Here is a 9427-nt window from a genome sequence, read left to right as displayed (position 1 = left end):
AATTTTTCTGGGAAGGGCCGGTTGGTATATATCATAGGATTTGCAGGCAGCATAAAAGATTCTTGTCACTTTTTTCCTTATAACCTTTTAAAAATGTAAAGCATGTTCTCATCTTTGCTCACAGGGGTGAATCTTGTACCTAGGTAGTTCATAGATCTCTGGTCTATATTAACAGAACTTGACTATACTATTGTCTTCATTAGTATGACTTTACTATTTCAGGAAAGGACTTTCCAAAAGAACCAACAATTCTTCAGTGGGAATCCACAATGTTTACCCTCAGATTCTACGAATCCATTGTCTCAAAATTCCTAACCTTGCTTTTTGTACTAGTCCTAAATGGTTATATTATGATCTTTACCCAATCCTTTTTTTTTTTTTTTGTAAGATTTATTTATTTCTTTTATTTTTTTATTTTTTTTTAATTTATTTTTTATTGGTGTTCAATTTACTAACATACAGAATAACACCCAGTGCCCGTCACCCATTCACTCCCACCCCCCACCCTCCTCCCCTTCTACCACCCCTAGTTCGTTTCCCAGAGTTAGCAGTCTTTACGTTCTGTCTCCCTTTCTGATATTTCCCACACATTTCTTCTCCCTTCCCTTATATTCCCTTTCACTATTATTTATATTCCCCAAATGAATGAGAACATATAATGTTTGTCCTTCTCCGACTGACTTACTTCACTCAGCATAATACCCTCCAGTTCCATCCACGTTGAAGCAAATGGTGGGTATTTGTCATTTCTAATAGCTGAGTAATATTCCATTGTATACATAAACCACATCTTCTTTATCCATTCATCTTTCGTTGGACACCGAGGCTCCTTCCACAGTTTGGCTATCGTGGACATTGCTGCTATAAACATCGGGGTGCAGGTATCCCGGCGTTTCATTGCATTTGTATCTTTGGGGTAAATCCCCAATAGTGCAATTGCTGGGTCGTAGGGCAGGTCTATTTTTAACTGTTTGAGGAACCTCCACACAGTTTTCCAGAGTGGCTGCACCAGTTCACATTCCCACCAACAGTGTAAGAGGGTTCCCTTTTCTCCGCATCCTCTCCAACATTTGTTGTTTCCTGCCTTGTTAATTTTCCCCATTCTCACTGGTGTGAGGTGGTATCTCATTGTAGTTTTGATTTGTATTTCCCTGATGGCAAGTGATGCAGAACATTTTCTCATATGCATGTTGGCCATGTCTATGTCTTCCTCTGTGAGATTTCTGTTCATGTCTTTTGCCCATTTCATGATTGGATTGTTTGTTTCTTTGGTGTTGAGTTTAATAAGTTCTTTATAGATCTTGGAAACTAGCCCTTTATCTGGTATGTCATTTGCAAATATCTTCTCCCATTCTGTAGGTTGTCTTTGAGTTTTGTTGACTGTATCCTTTGCTGTGCAAAAGCTTCTTATCTTGATGAAGTCCCAATAGTTCATTTTTGCTTTTGTTTCTTTTGCCTTCGTGGATGTATCTTGCAAGAAGTTACTATGGCCGAGTTCAAAAAGGGTGTTGCCTGTGTTCTTCTCTAGGATTTTGATGGAATCTTGTCTCACATTTAGATCTTTCATCCATTTTGAGTTTATCTTTGTGTATGGTGAAAGAGAGTGGTCTAGTTTCATTCTTCTGCATGTGGATGTCCAATTTTCCCAGCACCATTTATTGAAGAGACTGTCTTTCTTCCAATGGATAGTCTTTCCTCCTTTATCGAATATTAGTTGCCCATAAAGTTCAGGGTCCACTTCTGGATTCTCTATTCTGTTCCACTGATCTATGTGTCTGTTTTTGTGCCAGTACCACACTGTCTTGATGACCACAGCTTTTCTTTACCCAATCCTAATCAAGCTCCCATCCCCTCTTGTCCTCTCTCACTCCCATTGAAAGTTTTCCTTTAAACCAAACTTTTAATTCTCAGAAAATTCCAATTTTACCTTCCCCTTAGAGAGGACCCAAGCTCTGTGGAGAAAGTATTTGCTCTCACCTGTGCCAACTCAACTTTGTCTTATCAATAGATTGTTTTGGTGAATGCTCTTTTGGCAGGTATTTGTGCATCCAGCATTTAAAACCAGGGTGGTTTTGATTCTATTATAGTGTCTTTCATAAGTTTGCTCTTTATTATGCTTGTATAAGTATATGCCTGCCTCTCTAGTTGAGTTGAAAATTCAGGTTATCATAAATCATATGGTGGTTATATTCTATTAAGGATTTTGCACATAGTAGGTGATTAATAAGTATCTTTTGCCATATAGTAATATAATCAACGATCTTAACTGAACCAGATTTATTCAATTCAGTCCTTTCTGTTTCTCACATTGGGTTTGCTGTGTGAAAGCATCTTTCACTTCTATTCATGTACGACAGAAAATGAAAAAGAAAGATGTTCCAAAACCCATAATTAAGCCTTCTTAAAATGTCCCCAGGAATAATCAATGCCATTTCTCTGCAGGATATTTTCTGTGAAAGTAGCAGTATTTTGTGTCTAGATTTCTTTGTATCTTTAACTATTCCCTTGACTGCGGATCAGGGCATCCCCACAGTGCAGATCCAATCAAGGAAACGCTGTGTTTCTTCAATTTGACAAGATGCAGAGCAAGAAAAGAAACAAAGAATAAGTCTCACTAAAAAGTAACAAGGTCTTCCTGATGCCATCTGATGGAGTCAAGGGCAGGTAGGGCAGTGCTGTTCAATTACCTGGGATTTAGTAATTAATACCTAACTACTTAGGTGTGTGCATCCACTGCACACAGGGATTGTTGGGCAAACCGTAGGTATTTCCTCAGTGAAACGGAAAAGATAGTCTATTTTTTAAGTCAAAAAGCTTGTCAGAAACTACCATTTGAACTGCTGATCTCTTGGGGAATGTAGTATGGGTGTTCTGTTATATGTCTGTCAATACTCTCTTACTTTTTTTCTTAAGTTGTAAGCAGGTAACCATGCTATGTAAGTTACTATGAAAATAAAACTAAATGTACATGATCAGAGTAAAGGTTGGAAGTTAAAGAGGACCAAAAAAAGTTACACTGTCTCATATTAAATCAGTATGCATACTTATTAGAGTATATTGGTTAAAAAGGCATAAAAAGGGATAAAATATAATTACTCATTGTTTATCCAAAGCACCATTTCTGCAACTACATAAAGGAAAGTTGTTACAGAAAAGTAAGGGAGAGTATGTTTCAAAAGCCCTTCTAGCTTTGAAAAGAATAACTCTCTTTTGCTATCAGACCAGATTTTAGAGAAGAGCAGGGCTCTGTGTTATATCTCACTAGAATGTAACTCCTGTAGGTTACCCTACAGCTCTTCAGGCAGACAGTTGTTGGTTTCTTCTATGTGATTCTTGTAAAGAAAGAAAAAAAAACAAAGAAAACACATACATAGCTGCCTTAGAGCAAATGCTGTTTGATTCCATGGAAAGTGTGGGTGACAGGTTACACTTCTGATAAATAGGCACATCTGCTGCAATTTCTTCAGACTCAGAGTCAAGAGATTTGCCATTTTTGTTGCTTAATTCTTTCTCCTGACCTGTGCTTTGCTTGACCTGGCACATCAAGATGGGGGGAGGGAGGGGGAGCGGGGAGGACAGATGAAGCAGAAGCAGGATGCATCAGATTCAGACTATTGTCAGATGGGATCTTTTATGCTCTGCCTAGCCACCATCACAGGGCTTTGCTCTGCTGATCCCCTTAAGAATAAGGCTCTCCAAATGAAACAAATCAGACTATTGAAATAAATGTTGGATTCCTACAGTGATTGTCTTTAGAATCATAATACCTAATAGGACTTAAAAGGGAGAGCATCCTCTCTGTTGAAGCTATAGTGGTTTATCAGTTTTGCTAGATTATATACACCTCCTTTCTCTAGAACATCACCTGACTCAGTCCCACCCAACTCATGTTTTATTTTTTTTTATTTTTTTATTTTTTTTCCAACTCATGTTTTAAAGAAGCTAATGATATAGATAGTAGTCTTATACTATTCCTTTGATAATTTCATAAAACATATAGGTTTGTTTTGAAATCATATTTATAGATATCCTCCGTATTTTGAAGTATGAAATTGTGCTGGACATCTATTTTTTTCTCCACACAATTTTTGTAAAGCTTTTATTTAGACAACAAGGAAAGGAGAAACTTTTACCTGACCAAGATGATTTGAAGAAGTTTATGCATCTGAAATAATGACTTGTACTTGGTAGATCAATGCATATGTACTTAATTTTAAAATGATATGGAGAAAAAACCCAAATCTCCATCAACAGATGAGTGAATACATAGATTGTGGTATTCTAATATAGTGGAATATTTCTCAGTAATGAAAAAAATTGACAAGCATGAATCTCAATTATTTTTCTGAGAGAAAGAAGCCAGACTTTGTCATCACCAAAGAAGAGTATGTACTGCATGATTCTATTTGATAACATTCTAGAAAAAGACAAATATGTACCTACAGAAAAAGTTGATCAGTGATCTACTGGGAGCAGGGAATGGAGTAGATAAAAAGAAAGGTTTAAAAAGGGCCACAAACAAAATTTGGGCAGTAATGGGCAAGTAAGTATGTTGACTGCAGTGATGGTTTCACAAATATATATAGAGAGATTAAACTTTATCAAATTATACATTGAATATGTACTGAGTCATTAATTGTATGTTAATCATATCTTAATAAGTCTGTAAAAACATAATTTATGAAATATTGTCAAGTCCTTAAATAAGGCAGGTGAAGTAGAATGTCTGTTTGGAAATTGCATAGTTTTTGAACTTTTTAATGTAGAAGAGATAAGAAGATTCCTGTGGATGCAGTCTTGACACAATGCTTGTAGGTAAGAAGTTAGAAAGGAAGGCTATTCTTTATCAGTAGTTATACAATACCTCAAAAAAAATGAGGGGCATGGTAAGTAAAAAGCAATGTAGGTTTAAGAGGCATATATGATCCAAAATATGATGTTTGCAATAAGAATAAAGACAGATAAGATTCTCTTCAATAAATAAAACATACTTTTTTTTATTACTCTAGGACATGTAAAAACACAAAAGAAAAAAGGGGATGCTAAAAAATAAGAGATATAGAAAAAGAAAAGTGAGTATAGTTCATTCATCTCAAGGATAGTAAAAGGTAAATACACAAAGATAAATGAACATGTACCAAATAGATAAAGACTTTCATTAAATAATTCCATCTTTTCAACTCTGAGAAAACTTTCTTTTAAAGACATAGAAGGCCCTCTTTCACTAAAAAGTTATATGTGCAATTGAGTAAAATCAGAGAAAGTCAGATCTTCCTCTTGGGCTCTGGTTTCCCCAGGTGTGTTACTGTGAGTTCAAAAGAATAATGAAAAAGAACTTAAAGTGCTGTTACCAGGAGCCTGTGTAGATTCCATTCAAACTGTTATTCAATTGGATGACATTTGGGCAGCCTGGGTGGCTCAGCGGTTTAGAGCTGCCTTCCACCCAGGGTGTGATCCTGGAGACTCCGGAGCCTGCTTCTCCCTCTGCCTGTCTCTGCCTCTCTGTCTTTCTATGTCTCTCATGAATAAATAAAATCTTAAAAATAAAAATTGGATGACATTTGAAAATCCTCTTTGATTTTGCACTGAAAATGAGTTGAGAAAGAGCAATGAACTAAAGCAAGGTGAAGAAATTACTAACTGAACAATTTGAAGCATTAGCAAAATGAAGTATTTTCAGGCTGAAGTTTTCTTGGTCCATCATAAAATACATCAGCTAGGCCTCCTTGTTAGGCCCACTGTGATGTGAGAATAGCAAATACAAGGTGACTTCAAGGCAATACTGATTCAAAAACAAAAGGCTCCCACCATTAGGCATATAACATTGAGAAGCTTTTAGGAATAGCTCAACAATTTGTGATCATCTCATTTTTTTCCTACCTCAGTAGAAAGAAGAAGAAAACTGGGAGAATCTGATCCATTTTCATTACCATCCTCGGCAATGTTTTTCGGGAATCAACCACTGTTTTATTTATTTATTTTTTAATTTTTATTTATTCATGATAGTCACAGAGAGAGAGAGAGGCAGAGACACAGGCAGAGGGAGAAGCAGGCTCCATGCACCGGGAGCCCGACGTGGGATTCGATCCCGGGTCTCCAGGATCGCGCCCTGGGCCAAAGGCAGGCGCCAAACCGCTGCGCCACCCAGGGATCCCTCAACCACTGTTTTAAAGTACACCAGTGTTTCTAGTTAGTCTCAGTTGACTACAGAGTTACAAGCTGATCTGCTTATTTTTCTTCCTCAGTGAATGAATTGTTAAGGGATCCTGCAGATTTGTGCTTTAGCAGGACATTTTTGCTAATCAAACATTATAAACATATTTAAAAGATCTACAATTATTTCTCAATCGTTCAGCAGTCGGTTTATTTTTTTTCCCATTATGTTCACCTCAACTTCTAAGTTTATAGATTATTTAGACCTTTCTTTTAAAAGCAGCATGTGAAGGTTCCAAAACTCTAACCTTGGAACTTTTTTTTTGTAAGTGGGGTTCAAACTCATGACCCCAAGATCCAGAGTTGCATGCTTTACCAACTGAGCCAACCTCTAACCTTGGAACTTTACTGGTAGATTTGGTGGGAGAAAACACAGATGAAGTTTGGCAAAGTCTTTAGTACACATCAGTTGTCATTGCAATCTACCATGAAACTGATATTCAAGAGTGGGCAAGTAGAGACCTGTGCACAAGAAATGAAATGCTGAGCTTTTTGAAGCAAAAATAATATATTATCTGAATCTTTGTATTCATCATATCCCTGTGGTAGCTGCTCAATGAATTTTTAAAACAAAAGAATGTGGTATTTCATGGCAAGAAACTATATCCCAGTCTCTGCCAAGATGAGAAATTCCTTTCTAATGGGGTATGAGCAGACTGGACCCTCCATAGCTCAGATGGCTTTGGGCTAGGTAGCAGTGACTCTCATGCCTGAATGGATTTTCCACTCATTATGAAATCCCAGAACAGAAGGAAGGGAGGAGGAAGGGAGGAAGCCCAGCAACAATGGCCTTACCATAGTATGACTGTCTCATTTGTGTGGCCAGGAAATTTTAGGAAATTTATCTAAACTCTCCATGGCAAGATGTGTTGCAGGTAAGAAACTGTCATTAGCAGAATGAGACATAAAATGAGAAAAATTATGATTCAGTATTTCCTAACATTTGCCAAAAAAGATAGACAGGTGAAATCAAATGCCCAGTTTATCCTCCTTTGCTACAGGGGCATTTCCAGGCAGCTGTGCCTTCTCTTCAGGCTGGCACATGACTCACCTTGATGGCTATAGCTGTCTACTGCTTCAGAAAACACAAAATCACCTTTTAAAGATAATAATAAAAATTTAATCCAGATGCATTCTTATCAAGGAGATGGGGAATATGATTTTTCATATTTTAATGAAATATGAGGAAAACTTAAAAAAATCATATCATAAAAAGAGAAAATTTGTTTCCAAGTTAAGGAAAAGTTCAAGAGAAGAAAAATTAGTTCCTAACAAAAATCTGTATTAGGTAGACTGAAACACTGAATGAAAAAACACTGATGAGATGGTTTGAGAAAGCTAGGTATCTACTATCTATACATAGTATATAAAATATATATAGTTTTTAAAAACATATATCTTATATATTTATATATACATATATATACATGTATGTGTGTATTATATATATGTATATATATGCACATATAAAAAACTTTTTAGTATTTTTGAGGATTTTTTTAAAAGCAATAATAGCATTTAAAAAAATGTAGAGCAATGGGGATCCCTGGGTGGCGCAGTGGTTTGGCGCCTGCCTTTGGCCCAGGGCGCGATCCTGGAGACCCGGGATCGAGTCCCACGTCGGGCTCCCGGTGCATGGAGCCTGCTTCTCCCTCTGCCTGTGTCTCTGCCTCTCTCTCTCTCTCTGTGACTATCATAAATAAATAAATAAAAAATTAAAAAAAAAATGTAGAGCAAGAAGAAAATAAGCTTTTGCTGTTCTCTGCCTTTAATTGAAGTAGTTTGCAAAAGCATCTTTTGCCTAATGCCTCCATTGCCTAATGTCCTATCATGATGTCCCATACCATGTCATTTTTAGAAGCTTCATTTACAATATAGTTGATACTATATAATTGAAGCTTCTTTTTATAAGTGCACTAATCTGCTGCCTTCATGACCTCATCTATCTAACCTTAATAATTATCTCCCCAAATCCCCATCTCCAAATACCAGTGTTTTGGGGATTAGGGCTTCAACATATGAATCTTGCGTGGAACAGAACACAAACTTGCAGAAGGCTTAAGTTCTAGACTTAAAATAATTCATCTGGTTATTAGTGTAAGTAAATAACTGGGCTCTAAGGCAAGGGAGTTTGCACAGACACTGTTGGGGGTGCAGGAGTCTACGAGAGAAGCTCTCTAGAAAACAGGTCGTTACATTAAGGGAACCATAAAGGGGGCTGGGAAGGTACTAGAATATCAAGATTTTTGAAGTCTGATGCAGGAGAGAGGGAAAAATGAATGGGAAAGGGAGGGCTTACTGATAACAGAACGTTCTGTTGACTCACTAGCTTTGCTGAGCGAAAAGCCCCATCACAGACTGATTTTAGATATTTCAAAAGCTTTTTCTTTCTTTGAAGCCGGGCTGTCTGAGGTATTATTTAGAATCTTGACATTTGTCCCATCGCCATGGATATACAAATACTAAGTGTTCTGGTTCTAGATAATGAAGCCAGACTTGTGAAGACTTCTGTGAAGTCATATCCTGCATTTTCAAACGTCTGAAGGGCTGGGTACAAACAGAGCCCAGAATGAAAAACTGAATGCTAGCTACATTAATTAATTTCTGAACACACAAACAATCCAATTCCAAAAATATTTTAGAGCACAGTCTGTAAAGACAGTTTGAAATTGGTTAGCAGAAGTTATTTTAGCTTAAAAGTCTTATGTTTTATTTCAGAAGTGAAAGTGAGAAGCTGCAGAGACAACAGCTGTTACTTTTGAACATAAAGTGTTAGAAGGGAAATAGAAATTTATCTAAAGTTCACAGATGTCTCCACTTATCAACAATGGATGTCATTAATCATTTCCTAGTATTTGAAGAGATATGACTTATCCACTAGTTGGCTGAATGTTTTGGTGGTGGTGGGAATTGATCTATAAACAGACAAATAAGTAAATCTGCACTGCAACTAGATGAGAATGAACAGATTTCTTAAAATTTAAAGAATTATTACCGTGATGCTCTGTTTAACTGGTTAAAATTCATCTGATAGATTTCTTATGCAAGTTAATATGGTGACAGGCTTCAACTAATTGTGATGTTTCAAAATATTTCTGTTAAGACTTTCAGCCCATTTGAATGTGGCAGAGATTATGATATTAGGATAAAGTAAATTTTATTTGCTCTAAATGAAGGGGGAAAGACTTATTAATATTATTATTATTATTATTAT

General features: G+C 36.5%; 1 long non-coding RNA gene across 1 annotated transcript; it reads right to left on the bottom strand.

Annotated features, from left to right (window-relative positions):
* Positions 1–2262: 2262 nt before the first annotated feature.
* Positions 2263–8657, bottom strand: LOC140601524 (uncharacterized). Its single transcript, XR_012004539.1, has 2 exons — positions 8540–8657; positions 2263–2563 (listed from the first exon to the last, which is right to left on the bottom strand). It is a non-coding gene; the product is annotated as an uncharacterized lncRNA (long non-coding RNA).
* Positions 8658–9427: the final 770 nt, after the last annotated feature.

The sequence above is a fragment of the Canis lupus genome, chromosome 12 (assembly GCF_048164855.1).
Source record: "Canis lupus baileyi chromosome 12, mCanLup2.hap1, whole genome shotgun sequence".
In the NCBI taxonomy this organism is placed as follows: domain Eukaryota; kingdom Metazoa; phylum Chordata; class Mammalia; order Carnivora; family Canidae; genus Canis; species Canis lupus.
Note: the sequence above shows the minus strand (reverse complement) of the source record. Positions and strands in the feature narration are given on the sequence as shown.